Source organism: Pinus tabuliformis, chromosome 2_1, assembly GCF_031772625.1.
Source record: "Pinus tabuliformis cultivar Carrire ecotype Pingquan chromosome 2_1, CPIR1, whole genome shotgun sequence".
Classification (NCBI taxonomy): domain Eukaryota; kingdom Viridiplantae; phylum Streptophyta; class Pinopsida; order Pinales; family Pinaceae; genus Pinus; species Pinus tabuliformis.
This window is the reverse complement of record NC_142299.1, coordinates 833,110,981-833,132,979: the sequence shown is the minus strand read 5'-3', so window position 1 is coordinate 833,132,979 and position 21,999 is coordinate 833,110,981.

The following is a 21,999-nucleotide window of genomic DNA, read 5'->3' as shown; positions in this document are numbered from 1 at the left end:
CTGAGATGGCTTCGGATTTCAGAGAGACCACCAAGGCCATGCATGAACTTTACATCAGTGATTAATTTTCTCAAAGTATGAGAAACACCTTCAACAAGGGGGTGATTATGGGGCCCATCAATAGGTATATTTTGAGGTTAATTGTGCTATCCTCTAGCCCTTAAAACTCTCCTTTTTGCACATTAATTCAAAGTTTTAGCCATAATATTCTTAGTAGGAATACTAAAGGGTTTATTGTATCTCCTAATGTGGTTAATATGAAGGAGAAGGAAGTATTTTTAGAGATATTTACCATGTAGTGGCTTGATGGAGACACCTAGAGAGAATATAGGGGGCTTTTCCAACTCATTAACTCGCTAACTCAGCTTTAAGATCATTGAATCCTCACCAATAGCTTGAGTTCACTAGCAACTGAGGAACTCCAAGTGCATGATAAGGTCAAAGGGAACCAGATCCAAAAATATCAAGATTTTGGAGGGGGGCATTCCTCCTTTCAAGGGACATTCCCCTCAATTACTTTTGTATAAATAAATCAACTGAAAGGCTCATTAGAATTTTAATTTTGGTTGCAGCTAGGAGTGGCTACTGATAGCCTAGTTCTTGACATTTTTATTCTTATCTTTCATATGATGTATGTGGCTATAATTTTCTATTAATGAGAAGTTTACCATTCGTTTACATCTGAGTTAGTTTTGGAGGGTTGAAACCCTTGGGTTTGGGCCCAACCCATAGGATTTTTTCCCTCTCTTGTTCATGTTCAAAGAATTTCAATTATTTCCCTATTTCGGTAGATGTTATATCATAAAAACTTGTAATTGCAGGCTTTCCTATCACCTCTCTTGTGGGAAGAGTGTTTCAAAATATCTACAATAATAACTCAAAAATATTTGTTTATGATTTCTTAGAAATTGTTAAGTAATATATTGCAATATTTATTCATGTTTCATATCTGCAACTTAGGAGTTAGCAGCATTGGTTTGGCACTTGGAATTGTGTTGTAGTTTAGAGTAGACTTCAATAAATTCAACTCATATTTCCATGTTAATCTACTTTGTTGCAATTATGATCATTTGATGCATGTATTTGACTAGTTCCAGGAACTGTGTTGATTTATAGGGGTGGAAACACCTTTCCACATCCACCTATACCTTTCCAAATTCCTCCTAGGCACCTCACCTTTCTTCCGAAATATGTCTCGTAAGTCACTATGTTAAGGTAAATAAAGGACATTGTAGGCATCAACTTTGGTGCAAGATAGACCTATGAGGGGTACTAGGCTTGGCTAAGGGGCTTCCAAACCCTTCATTCACCTCCTTGTACCTTCATAAAATTTCCTATACCTTCAAGACACCATTTATATCCTCAAAACTGTCTCAGACCCTCCTCCTGTAGAAAAATAGGGCCTCCCATAGCAATACAATACCTCCTGTAGTAGACCTGTAGCATTGTTTTCTTCAACCAATTTTTCTCCATACTTTGACTTTAGCATAGTTAAGTTGAATAATGGCCCAAACTATGATTTGATGATTATGTAAGACTCTAAGACAACCCCAACCTCATCCCTTCCTCACGTCAACCATCAAATAATAAAACAAAGCTAGAATTAGTATTTTTTTCATAGGTATGCTAAAGATTGGATTCCTCATTTTCAAGCAAGTGTGAGTAGATAAATGTTGCATGCAATTAGGTTATTGATTTTATTAAGTGTGAAAGTAGAGTAGTATGATGTACTTCTGTAAATAGATTATTATTTTCCTTTCATGTAATTTCAGTTAGAATTTACATTTAATAAATGGCATTTTCACCTTTGTAGTTAGAATCATGTTCATTTGTGCTTTCATAAGAAGTTTTCACTGTAATTAGTTGGAGGAGTGGTCTTTGAACACATTGATCTGATTTCGTGAATGAGGGTGACATGAGTAGAACCTAACTTGTTGTGCATATAGCACTGTCACCTCTAAGTTTATATGAACCTCTGGTTGATAATTTAAGTTGAGAAGCCCTATGGAGTTGCAACATCCTTGGTACAATCCTAGGGCTCATCACCAACTTATCAATCACATCCTTTCACAACATGCCTTTCAGTTATTTGACATATTTCTAATCATTTTTATTATTAAAAATATAAATATAAGAAAGCACTTTCTTCATGAGTTTCTAAATGACAATATAATAATAATTATAGAAATAGCCTCATGCAATAAATATGCTTCCAAGTCAACATACACAACAATTTAACATGCACGCGAAATAAACATGCATACATCAACCTTCAAGAAAGCATGTTGGCCCATTAATCCCTAGTGTTGTAGTTGGTTGTGATACAATATGTAAAGTCCCACCTTACCAACCATCAATAAAATAGAGGTGTAAAGGTCATATTCAACAAAGGACTCGAAATATGGTATTTTTATAATAAAATGATTCCAAATATATACATATATATTCATTTTTCTTTTCCATTAAATATTAGTTTTAATTTAATCAATTATAAAAAGTGAAAGTAAAAGTCAACTATAGAGATAACACTTGGAAGACTACCAAAACATTTAATTAATCAATTATAAAAAGTGAAAATAAAGGTCAACTATAGAGTTTTAGGATTGAGGATGTACATAGGAATTGAATTAAAATACATCCTTTTCTATTACATCATCTACTACTTCAACAATAGACATATCGATGCATCTTGCACAAAGACCAATGCTTACTGTAACCAAAAATAATAATAACCGAACTATATGAAAGGCCCATATGACTAACCTTCAAAAGCTAGAAAAAATCAGGGAACGATATGATTCGATGGTTTCTTTTAATTAGAAACAAAGTTATATTTTCTTTATTATTAAAAGGATAAATTGAAGAAAGTCAATTCAATGAAGTAAAGCTTTATCATTTTATTGAACCATTAAAAATATTCATTTTTACTTAATTTCGATCATTTCCTTTAAAATGAGTATTATTTTTTTAATTATTTTTTAAATAATATCATTCAATGTTTTAAAAATTACAACCCACTAAACTCATCTCCCAAAAAAACACATTTATTTAACTATGAACTTGCAATTCTCACCTAAACTTTACTAGATAGCCACATCTCATATCACTCCTCTATGTGGCATATTTAAGCAAGTAGATAGCCACATGTCAATAGCCCATGAAAAAAACAAGTAACATGCGTTCCATCTATAGGTCTACGTTAAATTTGTATTGTCTATTATTTTCTAAATCAGATTGACTTCCCCTGACAATAAATGGAAAACAACAAAATATTTCATCGTACAACTTTAATGTATTGGATTATAAGCGTAGGTGGTTTTCTTTGTTTGAATTTAAGCAAGTTGATGACCATGTGTGAATAGCCCATTAAAAAAGAGGGAATCATGCCTTTCATCTATAGGCCTATGTGAAATTTGTATTGTCTATTCTTTTCTGACTCATATTGACTTCTCCTAACAGTGAATGGAAAACAACAGAATATTTCTTATTACAACTTTAATATATTGGATTGTGAGCATAGGTGATTTTCTTTGTTTGAAACAAATTTTCTTTCCAATCTATGTGCTAAGCATATATAATTTCATACTTATAATCATAATTAAGTGCATACATATAACCTAATATAAACTCATGATAAACATATATAATCCAATACATACATTAATAAATAAATAATTTAATTTAATTTAGAGAGAAGCATCTAACTATGCCCATCCACTAGTACAAAATGGCTATTTAGTTACTAAAAAAATAACTAAATTTTACATATAAATGACCATTTTTCAGTGAGTGAACAGTAGTAGCTAATTTACAGTATCTTATAACGTGAACAAATTTTAGTCATTTTTAGCTTAGTCATTAATTGGTTGTCTCAATTTTATCGTCTAGTATTATATTTAGTCATTAATTTGGTCATTGATTTCCACAATTAATGATCAAATATACAACAAAATATATTACTATATGATCACCCTATAAAACCAATTAATGACCCAAACAATATAATCAACATGTTGGTCTTGTTATAAGACACTGTAAATTAGCTACTAATATTCATATATATGTAAATTTTAATCATCCTTTGAAACCAATTAATGACCAAAGAAATATGACTAAATTTTGGTTGTGTTATAAGATATTGTAAATTAGCTACATATATATGCAAAATTTAGTCGTCATTTGTAATAAAAAAATTAAATCGTTTGTAGTAGTCATTTATCCTTTTTATGGTAGTTTCATATTCATTATATAAATGACAAATTTAGTAGTTTATATTCATTTCATTTACTTTTATTAATAATCATTATAAACGATTAATTTAGTCATATATTCATTTTATTTGTGTTCATCATTAATCAATATAAACTACTAATTTATTAGTTTTAGATTGATTTTATGTGTTCATTATTAATCAACATAAATTAATTAATATAATTTTGTGACTAAATTAAAAAATGGCATACAATGCATAGATTCATATAATATTAAAACACGAAGTTACATACGTTAATTACAATACTAAATAATATCAAGTGCGACTACAAGTAATTTGAACCACATACATTATATTATATGAAATGAAGTATTACAATAAGAGTTTCCAACTTAATATTGGTTGGACTACAATTTACACTTGAAATATTGTTTCATCACTTCAAAACATTATCATTGTTTTTCCAAGGCATTGTAGGTGAATTCACTAACTCCGAAGACTTGATCATCAGTCTCAATGTGTGTGTCTCATGCGAGATATTTCCTTTAAGGGTATCACTTGTCCAGTTCTCTCTCTCTCTCTCTCTCTCTCTCTCTCTCTTTATACATTTGTATCTCCAATGTTATTGTTCTCCTCTTTCTTCAGTTCTTTCATTTGACCATCAATATTGAGTTTCTCTTCTGAAATGTAAGAAGATATACTGTAGAGTATAATTCATGAAATATGATGAAAACTAGAATATAAACTAAAGTATACTATAAAGGATTTATATGACACATACCTCAACATTAGTTATGTCAATGCCATTTTTCCCAGAAAAGCAAGAAACTCGAACAAGTTTTCTTCAGTTGGGTGATAGTGACCACTATGTGGCCATATGACCTATATAAATAAAATAAATAAAACATCACCATAGAAAAATAACACCTTGGGAACTTGATAAGTGTTATTGTTCTCCTCTTTCTTCAATTCCTACTTTTGACCATCAATACTGAGTTCCTCTTCAGAAATGAAAGAAGATATAATGTACAGTATAATACATGAAATACGATGAACACTGGAATATAAACTAAAGTAGACTATAAAGGATTTATATGACATATACCCTAGCATTAGTTATGCCAATGCCATGTTTCCCATAAAAGCAAGAAACTCGAATAAGTTTTCTTCAGCTGGGTGATAGTGGCCATTATGTGGCCACATGACCTATATAAATAAAATAAATAAAACATCACCATAGAAAAATAAAACCTTGGGAACTTGATAACGATCATGTCAACTAAGTTACAATCTAAAAATATGAAGTTGTAGATATCTTGTGAAAATAAATGGAAAGAAAAAGACAACATAAAATAAATAATGTATGATAACTAGCTGGAAAATTGCATCTTATAAGAAAAAATTTCTCCTATGGTTACCCATACATGTGGATAGGTAAAATTCCCCAATATGCCATCATCCTTAGGGTCCAAAGGAAGCAAACCTCCTACTAACATAATGATTGATTTGTTGCATTTTGGTCTTGCCTCTCCTTTGTGAGTCCAAGAAATAAAAATAAGTCCATCATTAACTAGTTGTACTCCATGGTATCATTTTCACATGATATCTCCACATACCTACCAAAAATGTCATATATTGCAAACAAATGGCATTTTGGAATTGTTTCTAAAACTATGTCATTTATACCCCCTTCCAATGTATCTAACCAAATGTACCCACTTGATTTTCTTCTTTCATATTCATTTACATCCTAAAAAATATTTGTTTCAAAAACAAAGACAACCCCAATATCTCCAGATCCTAATGTTCATCCATATTTTCCATAAACCATAGGAATTAATACTCTCTTATGATCAACATTGTACAACAATGAAGCTACACAAAACTAACTATTCGTATAAAACAAATAATGATGCTATACATTGAAGCTTAATTTCTATTGGTAACTACACAAAATAGAAATGTAATTATTGGTATAAAACAAACAATGATGAAGCTATGCAAAAAACTTAGTCAATCAGTATAAATTCCAAACATAATGAGAAAAGGAGCAGCACATCATTCTCTACAATGTGTTGTACCAAATAAAATGGTAAAAATACTAGAGGAAAACTCTCTTCTTTACAATGCATTTTAAGAAGAATAAATGGATATTCCGTTCCTTATTTCTATTTTAAGAAATACATTTGCATTCCAATGCCAAATTACCTCTACATAAAGAGATATAACATTTCAAATTTCCACATACATCATAGAAATTCAAGATGATAGTTCAATAAATAAGAAAATGAAGTAGAACCAAACCAATCACATACTTGTGACAATAAAAGGTATGAAAAGCATTTTTTATATTGCGTAGATAAAAAATATTCATTGTTATGTCTACGGATCATGTAGCCAATACCCACTCATTGAAAGAATTGAATGCAAGATAGTTATTATATGTCCATGAATTCAAAGAGCAATGAGAACAAGTGCATAAGAAGGAAAGTGTGGGAGAAAATCAAACTGTACACTCTACATTATATTAGGTATATACAAGAGTATAAAATTTATGGATAGAATTTTGTTATGAGTTAGGAGAGTGATAATCTTTCACCCACCTCATTGTAATAAACTTAAATATATAATAAATATTGGACAATCAACTAGGCCTAAGTCACATCACTCAACTAAGTTACTAAAATTACATCATGGAAGAATCAACTAGGCCTAACTCTCATCACTCAACTAAGTTACTAAAATTACATCATGGAAGAATAGCCTAGCCTCAAATGCAAGTTTTTATACAAATAAAAAATGGATTATTACGAGTATTGGCTCTATTAGCTTTGTTGGTGTTTGGCCCAAAAATGGATCCAAAACACTCCCAAAGTCTCCAAAGTTTGCTTAAAATCATGCAAATGGATCCAAATATGCTCCAAAACACTCCCTAAGTCTTCAAAAGTGCTTAAGATCATCCAAAGATCGAAACAAGCGAAGGAGGAGAGCCCTTGGAAGGGCAAAAATGCATTATCAGGAGGTTAAAACACTTCAAAATCATGAAAAACCATGTATTGTAGGCTTAAACTCAAGAATGCATAGCAACCGTTAGATCTGGCCGATCAACAGCCCAAATATAAGAGAGAAATCACATCGGTAGATCTGATCAGCATAGACGAGTAGTGGCAATCGACGCAAGACACCGCCGATCAACGATCGTCGATGATCGGATCAGCAGGTCGCAATCAGCGGAGGCAAGTCGGCAGTTATCGGCGCAGAAAATATGCAATTAGCGATCGCGATTGGCGATTCAATGTGGATCGTCAATCACACGCACAGATCGACAGCCACGTTACATTGTCAGATCGCTATCGGCAGAAACCATGGGGCGGGGCCTTTACATGTATATGTGTGCAACACGGTTTGCGGACTCGACGGTATTATAAACAATATTTCATAACATTTGAGGTCCGCAGGTAAGCCATGGTTTTAATACATTTTCCATATATTTTGTTATATAATGAAATACAAAGGAAGCTTGGGGTAGTGCGATAGCGATGAAACTCAAACTTGATGGGTTTTGGGAATGAAATATACAAACATTTCAAGTCCGCTAGGGCCGTTTTTTTGTAATTTCCAATGTTTCGACATATTTCCAATATAAAGGGAAAATGAAAAAACCAATAGGATTTCGGGGGAGCTAAAGGCAATAAGTGGTTTCGGCCAAACTCCACCTGATGCCATACAGTGGCAACCACGTGTCTAGGACGAGGAGAGAGAAAACCGCCCTCATCGGGAGGTTAACTACAGTACAAAAGAGGCACCCGAAATGGATCACCATTGTTGGATCTAGGACTCCCAGATCAATAGTGGAGATGTGTTATCATTGCAAGGGTAGACCTGAGAGGAGAATAAGCCATTTTTTAGGACTTTTGAAGTCTAAAAAGGACACAAAGGGATGAGATTTCTTAGTGTTGTTGTGTTTTCTGTTTAAAACAGAAATATTCATTATTTTCAACAGAGGTCCACAATAGGGCAGCGCTGTTCTATTTTAATAGAAAGAATGCATCGTTAAACCATTGAAAGGGGCCACAACATGCACAGCTCCTCCCCAAATTGACATAGAGGTCGAGAATTAGCACAACGCATCAATAGCCCAGAGCAGCTCATCAAACAAACATCATGGAGCATCTCTAGCCCCAGACAACTCCCAGACAGTGCATCTAATCCAGGTGGATGTTGGTGGCCACCCACCTATCCCTTTCAGATCCCCACAATTGTCTCTTTTAGTTTTTTAGTTTCCTAAATTGTAGCATAGTTTATTATTTTTAGCAGTTTTTCGGGTCCTGAACTTCCGGAGCCGTTTTGAGGCCCTAAACAACATTTTTTGGGAAATCTAGGGGCGACATCATTATGTTACCCACCAAAGTTGTAGTGCTCGGATAGATATTTCTAACAAGCTATTATACGCGTCAAATGGAGATTGTATGCCAAAGTTATGACCCCGGGAAATTGATGTACCAATTTACCCAAACGGGGCCCACAATTTGGCATTTCATCTTCTAGGGTTAGGTTTTGGGATGTGAAGGGTTTTACATTGTTTCTCAACAATAAATAGGCCTTCGAGCCTCATTGTAACACAGTTCAGAGGCATGTAGCCACCACATCTCTTCTTAGAGATAAGCTACCATTGCCCTAGCTGGTTTATTTCCATTTCTATTTGTAAGCATATTTCAGTATTTTACATTAATGAAATGAAGTATTATTTCCGTTGCATATATGTGTTTATGGTTATCTCTGTAATTTGTTGTGTTTCTGTTTAAATCTGAATCAGTGGTATCATAGCAGTCTGCTTTTTCTCTATTGTTCTTTGCATGTCCCCAACGACGTCGGGATATAAGGAGTTAGCGCTTGAACTGGTCAAACCTTTACAAGATCAGCGTCGCAAATCCTGACGGCCTCCCATGGCGGATGAAAAGAAGGACAAGGGGACGAGAGATCCTATTAAAATCTTGCTCGAAGAAGCCCTCAAGCGACAAAGGAATGTGATTATGGATATCTTTACGCAGATCCTTCAGCGGCTACCCAGAGGCTACACATCAGCTTCCAACAGTTACTCTGGAAATGCCACACCGTTTAAGATACAAGTTAATTTTGAAATCCCCATATTCGAGGGTAAAATAGATGTCGATGCCGTAGATAAATGGTTAAATCTGCTAGATGGGTATTTTTCTGTTCATGAATTTTCGAGTTGGGAAAAGATTGTTTTTTCTCTTCTCAAAGCAGCCCCCCACGTCAAGGACTGGTGGGAGACCTACTGCGAGTAGAAGGATGAAAATACAGGCTCACTATTTTCAGCCACACCCACTTGGGATTCATTCCAAGATGTCGTCAAGGAGAAGTACTACCCTATCAAAAGTTATGAGGACAAATACATAAAATGGACCACACTGTAGCAGGGGCAGGACCAAGATGTGCCGGAGTTCACAAACATTTTTCATACCCTTCACACAAAGTTGGGTATTAAGGACTCTGAGCTGCATTTGGTACTCAAATACCACGGCTACCTACATAGATAAATCTAGGAAGAGATGGAGTTCCTGAACATCTCCTCACTCGGCACGACGTACTGATACACTATCATAATCGAGCAAAAGTTCAAACAGAAGAAGCGAGACTTTGGATCTGTAAATCTGAAGCCTAAAGGACAAAGCCAAGGCGAGGTGACCCAAGACAACCCATCGAAGCCGTAAGAAAAGAACAACACCATGAAGTTGAAGAAGGACACAGGAAAGTGGTGTGAGTTCCACAAGAGTCCCACTCATAACATAAGTGAGTGTTGGACCAAGCAGTCACTGGTGGCCGAGTTGAAGGCTTCCGAATCAGATGCATGTTCCGACCCTGAGCTAGAACCTGACAAGGGGAATGGCAAAGGGAAGCAGATCATTGATGCGGAGCCCAGTGCTACTATTGCCACAACCAAGATCCAGAGGAGGGGGAACGTCTTTTCCACTCACAGATGTGGGTGAAGGGTTTGCCATTGCAATTCATTGTCGATAGTGGCAGCCAAAAGAACCTTATTTCAGTAGTGGTCATGAAGTGCTTGGGACTACCGACTACACCACACCTGTAGCCGTACAGTATTGGGTGGCTTCATGAAGGACGAGATCTCAAAGTTTTCCAGCAGTGTCACCTTCCCTACAGCATCAAGCCCTTCACAGATGGGGTATCGTTTGATGTTACACCTCTAGATGTTTGTGATGTGCTATTAGGCCAGCCATACTTGTGGAGGTGACATGTTGTGTATGAGTCAAGGCCTCATGTTGTCATCATTTCTTTGGGTGATTCATTATACAGGATACCGAAGGTAGTCTCACATACCGCCACCTCTTTGATCACTGCTAAGAAAGGCAGCAAGCTCATCTCACAAACTAGGAAATTTATTTTTTGTCTGGTTCGCTCCCAAAGTAAGGGGAAGATCATTGCCACATCCATGACGCCTGCGAAGGGTTCCTCCACATAGCAGCAGCAGAAAAGGGATACGGTCATGACAAAACATAGGAACAACTTCTCCTCACCCACAAGGGTACCACACAAGCTTCAGGTGGGCAACAAAGTCTGGTTGCATCTGCAGAAAGAACGCCTTACAAGAGCCCATCAAAAGCTCCGACCATGCCGACATGGTCCTTACACCATTACTAAGGCTGTGGGAAATAATGCTTTGGAGCACAACATTCCTCCATTCCTTCACCTGCACCAAGTATTCAATGTGTACTACCCTCGACCATGCTTCCCACCATTACTGGACACATCCGAGATTGCAGAACAACTCACCAGGGACCAAGTTTAGCAGATGGAGGAACTCAACGAAATGGGAACCATTGCTTCCTAAGGGGGGAGGAATGATCTAGGTGGATGTTGGTGGCCACCCACCTATCCCATTTGGACCCCCACAACTATCTCCTTCAGTTTTTCAGTTTCCTAAATTGTAGCACAATTTATTATTTTTAGTAGTTTTTCGGGTCCTGAACTTCTGGAGCCATTTTGAGGCCCTACCCAAAGTTGTAGTGCTTGGATAGATCTTTCTAACGAGCTATTATACACATCAAACAGAGATCACATGCAAAAGTTATGACCCCGGGAAATTGATGTACCAATTTACCCAAATGGGGCCCACAACTTGGCATTTCATCTTCTAGGGTTAGGTTTTGGGATGTGAAGGGTTTTACATTGTTTCTCAACAATAAATAGGCCTTCAAGCCTCATTGTAACATAGTTTAGAGGCATGTAGCTACCACATCTCTTCTCAAAGATAAGCTACCATTGCCCTAGCTGGTTTATTTCCATTTCTGTTTGTAAGCATATTTCAGTATTTTACATTAATGAAATGAAGTATTATTTCCGCTACATATCTGTCTTTATGGTTATCTATGTAATTTATTGCATTCCTATTTAAATCAGGATTAGCATCAAACTACTTGAAGGTGGTTATTCCTCTGTCAGAAGGTGAAAACATCTGAGCCATACTTGCACATAAAGGGAATCAAATAGTTAAGAGACAGATCAGACAAGATTAATACTCCAAGCCTATTAGAGCTCAAAAGCATTGTAAACAGGCTATAAATAACTGAAAGTAAGATGTAATACGGGTTCAACTTCTAGAGACTAATGAGACTTTGCTACTCAAGCTTCTCATCTTCATTCATTAGTAATATAAGCTTCTTTTACTGTTATATGTTCAATATTCCATTTTCTCTTTTGTTCTAAGCTTGCACTTGAACAATTTGTTCATGTTTTCTTTTGTGTCTAAGGCTAGATAACTATCATATTATCTCTGCTTTGATGAATTAGATTTGCAAGCTTCTTTACTCCTTGTAGCTAACCATTCATATGTGGTCATATATGCATCTACTCGTATAGTCAGTATTTTCTTTTGCTGCCTGTAGCTAGCCATTCATTTATGTTTATGTATGCATATGTCGGTATGGTCAGTATTCTCCATCCATTCATTGAATCTAAAAACTATTGAGCATTAGTGGTCTAAAGCCTTGTAAGCTGAGGGTGTTCATACATGTCTTAGGTGACATGGTTGAAATGGTTATCTGGCTTGATCCAAACCATCATTTATTCCAATATTTCAGAGAACAATATCGAAGATTATATGTTACCAAGAATCTCCGATCTACAACCTAGGAGAGTTTCTTGGAGTGATAACATAATTGGGGCCATTGTCGGGGAGAGGAAACTGAAGCTCAGCTTCCCTAGGAAATGACATAGATCCAGATTTGATGATAGAAAAAGTCTGGGAACCTTTTTGGTTGTAATCATCTATCTGGTGACTCTACTGGAGGTTGAACCTATTGGTGACTCCACATCATAGTTCTGGCTCAGTTTGTGAGGCATACTCAAATAAATACTCAAAAGCTACAAGCTGACCTAGTACCTGACTCTGAAAAAATCATCAAAGAGAAAAAGGTATTGCAGAAAGGAGCATTAGGTTCAGGTAAACCTAAACAATCTCCTATATCTCTTCAAGGAAGGCCTGTAATGGAACAAATACATGTTGAGAGTATAGCTTCTAATACTAAAAATGAAGAAAAACTCTTAGAGATTCATAAAGCTCCTTATTCTTTAGGTTTTCCTTTTGTTGTATGCCCAAAGGAAACCTCACCTCCTATCCGTCATACTCCTTTAGTCTTATCAGTTACTCCTCAGCCCTCTATCATTCAAACTACCAGTACTCTTTTAGCCACCACAGCTATGGCAAGCCCACAAGCACCTACCAAAATGGAAAGAATCATAGTTGCTAGGTATGGACCTCTAATACTACCCACTCCTATAAATGTTATGCCTACTGGAGAATATCAGAAGTATATGCCTAAGTTCACTGGGACTGAAGGTGTTACTGCTGAAGAACATCTTGAGTCATTCTATAGCTATGATGATAATCTTGACATTAGTGAAGATGATGTGTGGATGAGAGTCTTTGTCTAAAGCCTAGATGGAGAGGCTGGAAAATGGTTCAGAGAACTAACCTGAAGATCTATAGCAGTTATTGAAGCTTTAGATGATGCATTCCTAAAGCATTGTGGGGATAAGAAGGATCTCCTTTACTACCACACTGAGTTTGGGAACTTAAAGAGGGAAAATGGTGAGCTACTGTCTGATTCTAATAAGAGATTTAACCGCATGTACAGTAAGATACTAGCTGAAGTAAAATCCACCACTACCTCTATTAGACTCATCTATACCAGTGCCTTTGATTCTGATTTTTTTTTACTATTGAGGGAGAGGCGATGTGCTTCTTTGGCTGATATGCAAGATGTAGCCCTGGAAGTAGAATCAAACATCATGGCTGCAGAAAAGCTCAAAGGTAATGATGATAGAAGGAGACAGAGGGGCGAGCCTTCATCATCTTCAGATCCCAAGATAGATAAAATGACAAAAATGATAGATTCATTAGCCTCTGAGGTTTCCAAATTAAAGGTTGAGCAGCATTCTAGGAATGGAAGGGTTCCTAATACCTTTTCTCCTCCAAATCCAAATCCATATAGAAGAGCAAATGAGCATTTGTAGATTTTGAAAAGAAACAAAGAGGCCAATGAAGATCAAAGGGTGAAGACCCCTTTTCAAAATGCAGTCATGGAAGAAGAGCAGTTTGAGGAAGATCATGAGATCCATTGTATGGAAGAAAAAGGCAGTGCCACTTTTTTTAACCAAAGTTGTCTATGAAAAGTCATTATTCAATGACCATATCAGCCAAGAGTGGGATAGTGAAGCTGTTCTACAAACTATAGATTATCACAAATATAATCTGAGGTCGATGATGAATAATGTCAAAGTGGCTCCTGTTCATAAAGCTGTTGTCCGTACAGAATAGCAAGCTAATAAGTAGAAGCAACCAGCAGTTGATCCTATCATCCTCAAAGCTCCAGCCATAGAGGTAAGAGGCCTTGACAAGTCCACTTCTTCTTCCAGTTTTCAATCAGAAATTCAGAAGCCAAGAATACCTATGCCTCTAATTAAACCAGTGAAGAATGAGTCCTTCAAAAAATCTATCCTTGGGGCTCTTGAGCCTAATGCCATCCAAGCTTCCACTGACTATGTAAATGTGCAATATGACCAACCAACTGTTATTCTCATCCCAATGATTAAAAATTGTGAAGACAACTCCCCATCATTCTATGTCTCTCTGACTATTCATGATAAAATCCTTCATAGTCACCTTCTGAACTCTGGATCCAGCCATATTCCAATGCCCAAGGCTGTCATGGATAAGCTTGGTCTTGACATTACCAAGCCTTATCAGTTGACCTCTACACAGCTTAGAAAACTAGTTTGCCAAATCACAGAGGAAGAAGGCCCACAGATTTGGGACATGTTCTTTGATGTTATATACCTATGGGGGATAATATGGGGTACCAAGGGAGGTACCCAAGGTAGTAATGTAATAATGGGATGGGCCATAGTAATAAATAAGGTGGTTAACCCATATCATGTAAGGGACCACAAGTAGTTAATAATAATGTAATGGGCCCATGGTATTAGTTGATGGTATGAGGGAACCATGGTAATGACCCATGGTATTGTATGTATGAGGCCTATATAGAGGCTAGAGACTCCATGTCAAGGGATAGTCAAGGATTATTGTATGAACATGCATATGGCTTGTGGAGTGTTCTCCTTCCTTAGGGAGTGAATGTATGGTGTTGCCCTACCTTAAGGGTTTGATCAATAAAGAAGCATTTCTATCTATTTCTCTCTTATTGTTTCTGGGTTTATTTCCATTATTATATATTTCCGGGTTAGATCTATAACAAGTGGTATCAGAGCTATAACAAGTGGTATCAGAGCACTTTCTTGGGCACAAAAGTGGAATTTTTTTTACTTTTTTTTTCAAGGATTTTTGGGTGGCGATTTTGTAGATCATATCTATACATTTTGGTGAAAGATCTGCAAAATATAATTGTAGATCTGTATTCTTTGTGGAAAAATAGCCAATTTAAAAAAAAAAATCGGTTGAATCGGAGTCTGGATAAAGGAGATATCGCTGATCTAAAAATCAGTGGGGTTGTAGACAATTTTCAGGGCAGCGATTGTGTGGCGCAGATCTAGACGTCCGGGTACAAGATCTAAAAAATATAATTGCATATCTGGATTCTATGTGAAAAAGTACCTGATTTCAAAAAAGAAATGGTCGAATCGGAGTCCGGATGAGGGAGATATCGTTGATTTAAAATCAGCTATTTTTGCAGAAATTTTGGTGACGGCGGAAGAGTTGTAGCGCAGATCTGAAATTCCAAGTGCCTGGATCACGATTTCTACCACATGGGCAGATGCAGAATGACGGTTCCATTTCCAAAAATAGGTCATAATAGGGATTCTGAGCAATATTGATGAAACTGTCACAATTTCAAATTTTCGCCCAGTAAGTGAATTTTTCTCAAACCCTCTTCATGGAAAAGCTATATTTTACAGGGAAAGATGATGGTCCTACTATTGAAGAATTCATACAGAGATACAAGTACATACGTGGGACATATTGGAAGGTTACAATGAAGCTTAATATGAGAGATGAGGCTGAAAAATGGTGGTTATCACTTGACCAAAAGCAGTTGACCAAACTTTCAGATGCAGAATTTGAAAAACTCGTTTTGGACAAATGGTCTCGGGCTAGAAAAAAGGAGAATGAGACACATAAGGGGTTATTTGCTACAGGTGTCTCCTTATTGCAGGTTCATGGATTGATTCAGAAAGAAAAGATCATTGTTTCTATAGATCCTAGTTGCAAGCATAATTTCCTCAATGTTAATTTGGCAAAAAAATTGCAAGTTCCAAGCGAAACAAATTGAAAGTACACAGGTTGATGATGAGGTTGTTCAAATTTATAAGGATTTGAAACTTTCTATGGATAAGTATGCGTTTCATGGTAATTTTTATGCTTCAGATATGGATAACATGGATGTTGTTTTGGGATACCCTTGGATGGAATTAGTGGGTACTATAAATATTAATGTGCAGAAGAAATTCCTGAAGCTCTGGTATAAAAAGAAGAAAATTACATTACAGGATATTTCCATTAATAAGCAGGTAGAGTCCAAGGAGGTTGAAGCAGAAGATGTTACAGGGACTGACATATCAGATGATGAGCAGTTGATGGTCGACAATCAAACACAAACAGAGGCTAAAGCCGAAAAGGTAACATGTGTTGACACATCTGATGAGGGGTCAGTGGTTGAAGTCATATTGGAAAAGAAGACACCACAACAGGCACCACAGCAGGATGAATTAAAGAAAAAGACATCGTGGGTTAAAACTTCAACATATCATCACCCACATCACCCCGCAAGACAACCATCAAGATGGAAACCAAGTAGTCACATGACGGATAGCGAGGAGAGAAGATCCACGCACTACACATCAACACAGAAAAGCTACCATGGTCAACTTCCATCTCAAGCGAGTGAGGCACCAGCAAGATTGAGGGTTCACCTTTCTCTTGGATGGCTAGATGCACGTGCATGGTATCAGTGGACTACTCTTTTGAGTAGATCTTATTATTTGTGTTCTTCCCATGTTTCGGGGACGAAACATGCTTAGGGGGGTGGAATGTTATATACCTAGGGGAGATAATATGGGGTACCAAGGGAGGTACCCAAGGTAATAATGTAATAATGGGATGGGCCATAGTAATAAATAAGGTGGTTAACCCATATCATGTAAGGGACCACAAGTAGTTAATAATAATGTAATGGGCCCATGGTATTAGTTGATGGTATGAGGGAACCATGGTAATGACCCATGGTATTGTATGTATGAGGCCTATATAGAGGCTAGAGACTCCATGTCAAGGGATAGTCAAGGATTATTGTATGAACAGGCATATGGCTTGTGGAGTGTTCTCCTTCCTTAGGGAGTGAATGTATGGTGTTGCCCTACCTTAAGGGTTTGATCAATAAAGAAGCATTTCTATCTATTTCTCTCTTATTGTTTCTGGGTTTATTTCCATTATTATATATTTCCGTGTTAGATCTATAACAAGTGGTATCAGAGCTATAACAAGTGGTATCAGAGCTATAAAATTTGATGGGGCTTGCTCTAAGGAAGCTGTAGGAACAGCTGAAGTCCTTGTGTCCCCCACACAAGAATGCATTGATTCATCTTTTATATTAACTTTTCAGGTCACAAATGACACAGCAGAGTATGAAGCAGACCTTATCATTCAGCAGGTGTACAAAACCATCCAAGAAAAACATCCAAGGTTGAAAGCATACAAAGATGAGGTGAAATATAGACCATCTCTTCCTGATAATACCAAATGCTGGAAAGTTTTTGAAGTAGATGATCAAATCAATAGGCTTTTGCAAGTCTTTGATGAATTTCCTGATATGCACATTGACCAAGACAAAGAAACCTTGGATAGAAAGGTAAAAAGGGTCAATTTTCAGTTTGGTGACTATTTTCTCAAAAGGGATACATTAAAGGAAGGAGGAGATGTTTTTGATGGCCCAGTCAATGGGCTGTTCTTCAAACTTTATTTCAGTTAACGCTTTCAAAGCTCGGTATTGTAAATATGTTGCTTTTAAGTTTTATTTCATGCTAAATAGACTCCATGCCCAATGCAACACTAGGAGGAATATTTGATATTGTTTTTTACATGAAAGGCATTGTTCTATAGTTCTTGAAACCTCATAGGGAGGCTTTCATCCCCAGAAGGAGCCAAGGTTAGCTTTTTGGCATTTGGCCAAAAAATGGATCCAAAACACTCCCAAAGTCTCCAAAGTTTGCTTAAGATCACACAAATGGATCCAAATATGCTCCAAAGCACTCCCTAAGTCTTCAAAAGTGCTTAATATCATCCAAATATCGAAACAAGTGAGGGAGGAGAGCCCTTGGAAGGGCAGAAATGCACTATCAGGAGGCTAAAACACTTCAAAATCATGAAAAACCATGTATTGGAGGCTTAAACTCAAGAATGCACAGTAGCAATTAGATTTTGCTGATCAACGACCCAGATCTAAGTGGCAAATCACATCAGTAGATCTGATCGGCACAAGCAGGTAGTGGCAATCAGCACAAGACACCGTTGATCAATGATCACCGATGATCGGATCGGCGGGTCGTAATCGGCAAAGGCGAGTCGGAGGTTATCGAGATAGACAGTATGCAATTAGTGATTGAGATTAGCGATTCAACGTGAACCGTCGATCACGCATGTAGATCTACGGCTGACGTTACATCGCCGGATCACTATCGGTGAAAACAATGGGGTGGGGCCTTTACATGTATATGTGTGCGACCCGATTTGCAAACCTGATGGTATTATAAACAATATTTCATAACATTTGAGGTCCACGGGTAAGTCATGGTTTTAATGCATTTTACATTTATTTCGTTATATAATGAAATAAAAAGGAAGCCCTGGGCAGTGCAATAGTGACAAAACCTGGTACCTACGGGTTTCGAGAATGAAATATATAAACATTTCAAGTCTATCAGGGTCGTTTTTTTGTAATTTCCAATGTTTCGACATATTTCCAATATAAAGGGAAAATGACAAAACCGGCGCGATTTCGGGGGAGCCAAAGGTGATAAGTGGTTTAGGCCAAACTCTATTCGATGCCATACAGCAACCACATTGTGTCCAGGACGAGGAGAGAGAAAACCGCCCTCATTGGGTGGTTAACTCCAATACAAAAGGGGTGCCTGAAATGGATCACCACCATTGGATCTAGGACTCCCAGATCAATAGTGGAGATGTGTTATCACTGCAAGGGTGGACCCGAGAGGAGAATAAGCCCTTTTGGAGGACGTTTGAAGTCCAAAAAGGACACAGAGGGGTGGGATTTCTTAGTGTTGCTATATTTTCTGTTTAAAACAGAAATATTCATTATGTTTAATAGAGGTCCACAATAGGGCAGCGTTGTTCTGTTTTAACAAAAAGCATGCATTGTTAAACCATTGAAAGGGGCCATAGCATGTGCAGCTCCTCCCCAAACCGACATAGAGGCCAAGAAGCAGCATAGCCTAGCGCATCTCATCAAACAAACATCATGGAACATCTTTGTCATGAGACAGCTCCTAGACAGCGCATCAAACTACCTGAAGGTGGTTATTCCTCTGACAGAAGGTGAAAACCTCTGAGCCATGCTTGCCCATAGAGGGAATCAAACAGTTAGGGACAGATCAGACAAGACTAAGACTCCGAGCCTCTTAGAGCTCAGGAGCATTGTAAACAGGCTATAAATAGCTGAAAATAAGATGCAATATGGGTTCAACTTTTGGAGACTAATGAGACTTTGCTACTCAAGCTTCTCATCTTCATTCATTAGTAATACAAGCTTCTTTTGCTATTGTATGTTCAATATTTCATTTTCTCTTCTGTTCTAAGATTGCACTTGAACAGTTTTTTCATGTTTTCTTTTGTGTCTAAGGCCAAAAAAATGTCATATTTTCTCTGCTTTGATGAATTAGATTTGCGAGCTTCTTTATTGCCTGTAGCTAGCCATTCATATGTGGTCATATATGCATCTTCTGGTATAGTCAGTATTCTCTTTTGTTGCCTATAGCTAGCCATTCATTTATGTTTATGTATGCATCTGTCGGTATGGTCAGTGTTCTCCATCCATTCATTGAATCTACAAACTATTGAGCATTAGTGGTCTAAAGCCTTGTAAGCTGAGGGTGTTCATGCATGTCTTGAGTGAAAACATGGTTGAAATGGTTATTTGGCTTGATCCAAACCATCATTTATTCCAATAGTTCAAAGAACAATATTGAAGATTATATGTTACTAGGCATCTACGATCTACAACCTAGGAGAGTTTCTTGGAGTGATAGCAGGCTCCATTCTTTGTCTACCTCCTACACCTTATTTGTATGGTCTTTATAAATTTCTCATTTAATCTAATTCAACACCTTATAATTTATATCTTGTTTTATATCTTGTAGATTTCTCTTGTTTCAGGATCCAGCTTTTATAACAAACATGGAAAATATTTCATGGACAATAAACCTCGAAACCTTGCATGATTTTCCACAATCTTGCATGGTAGTAGGGTTAAAAGACAAATTTTTGAGTTTTCTGAGTTAATGAATAAATTATTAATCATTTTACCCTTTTCTATGTATCACCAAAAGAAAAATAGAAGTAGGGTATGTTCCATCTATCTAACAAGACATCCTATTAAGCCCAACTCTGTAATTAATGGCAATTGAATCCTTGGGCTACTTGATATATACCACATAGAGTGGACAAGGTTTAATTAAAGGAACTCCCCTCCCTAAACGAGGAACTAGGAAGCCAATTAATGGGCATTTTGTAGATGATTCCTCACATCCTGCATGAACATGAATGAGTGGAAAATATGATGGATTTCCTTCAAAACTACCTAGCTCTAGGATCATGAATTCAATATATCAAAACACAACAAAGTTTTCTAGACAATGTCTGTCAGAACAAACAGGTCTTTTAGCTGATCAACTCTGATCCTGAATTCAACAAGGTCAAAGATGTAAATTCATTGCTATCCCCTTCAACTTCTAGGCTTGACACAATAATATTTTGAACATTGTCATTCAAGGAGTGGAAAATTATTTCAAAAATTGTTGACCAACACAATGGCTAACACTACTAGATTTAAAATATGAACTAAGGTTCTAGCTGCCACCACATCTACATTCATCCTATTGGGGTTCATCATCTAATGCATAACAACATCATTGGAAATCTCTCCAAAATGATTTGGGCTAATAAGGGAGGAGGCAAAGGGTTCCATCACATAAATAGGAACACCTAGTGCATCTGAGGAGACATGAGTATAAGAATCATCAAAGCCAATACCTAAGGCTCAAGCCTTATCTTTTTTTCTTTCTTGTGGATTCCTTGAAGTTCAAAAATTGTTTTTTATAACAAACATATCCATTCTTTGTGCACAAGTACTTCATCGTGTTGACCATTATCTCATAACATTCATTCATAAATGGGTTTTACAATTTTAAAAAATAGAGTCAATAGATTGCAATTAATGGGGGAGTTTATATGTATTCGGGGTTCTAAAAAAGGAATTTAGTAAAAATAGGGGATACCTAATAAAATAGGGTTTTTTTATTGGAAAGATGTATTGGGAATGGGGTTCAATAAAATACTTTTGGAAAAAGACTAATATTCTAATAATATATTCCTGAGGGAGGGCTAGGATTTCAAGGATGATTGTTCTCAGATTTGGCACCATGTATTAGTGTTTTTAGGCACCATGTATTAGTGTTTTTAGGAAGACGTATTGGAGACCAATCATCATATTCTGAAGCTAAGATGATACATATGTCTCTATTTGACTTATACACACAAATGGTTTATATCCAATTTATAACACCATGATAATATGGCATTCAATTAATGCTTAAATTAAGTTTTCGTAATCCATAAATAAGTTATATTTTGGAAATGAAAATATCCTTATAGGACATGGAATTCTTGTATTTTAAACAAGGGAACAAATTTTATCCATACCGGAGAAGTTTCCCATGCTAGTATTGTAACGGTTAGGACAAACACAGGTGTGGAATCTAACATTCTTACCAAGTTTATTTCCAACTTCAGTAACTGAGAAGCCTCTAAGAGGCAATAAGAAGTTGAGATGGTCTGTTTATAGTTTCCATTGGCTGATATTTGATGGGAATTCTATCTAGTGATTTTTTTCCTTAATTTGGTTTAGAATTTTAAATGAATAGCAAAGGCATTGAGAGAATTCCTAACAATAGTGTTTCTATGGAAATAAACTTAAAACAAGTAAAAACAAATT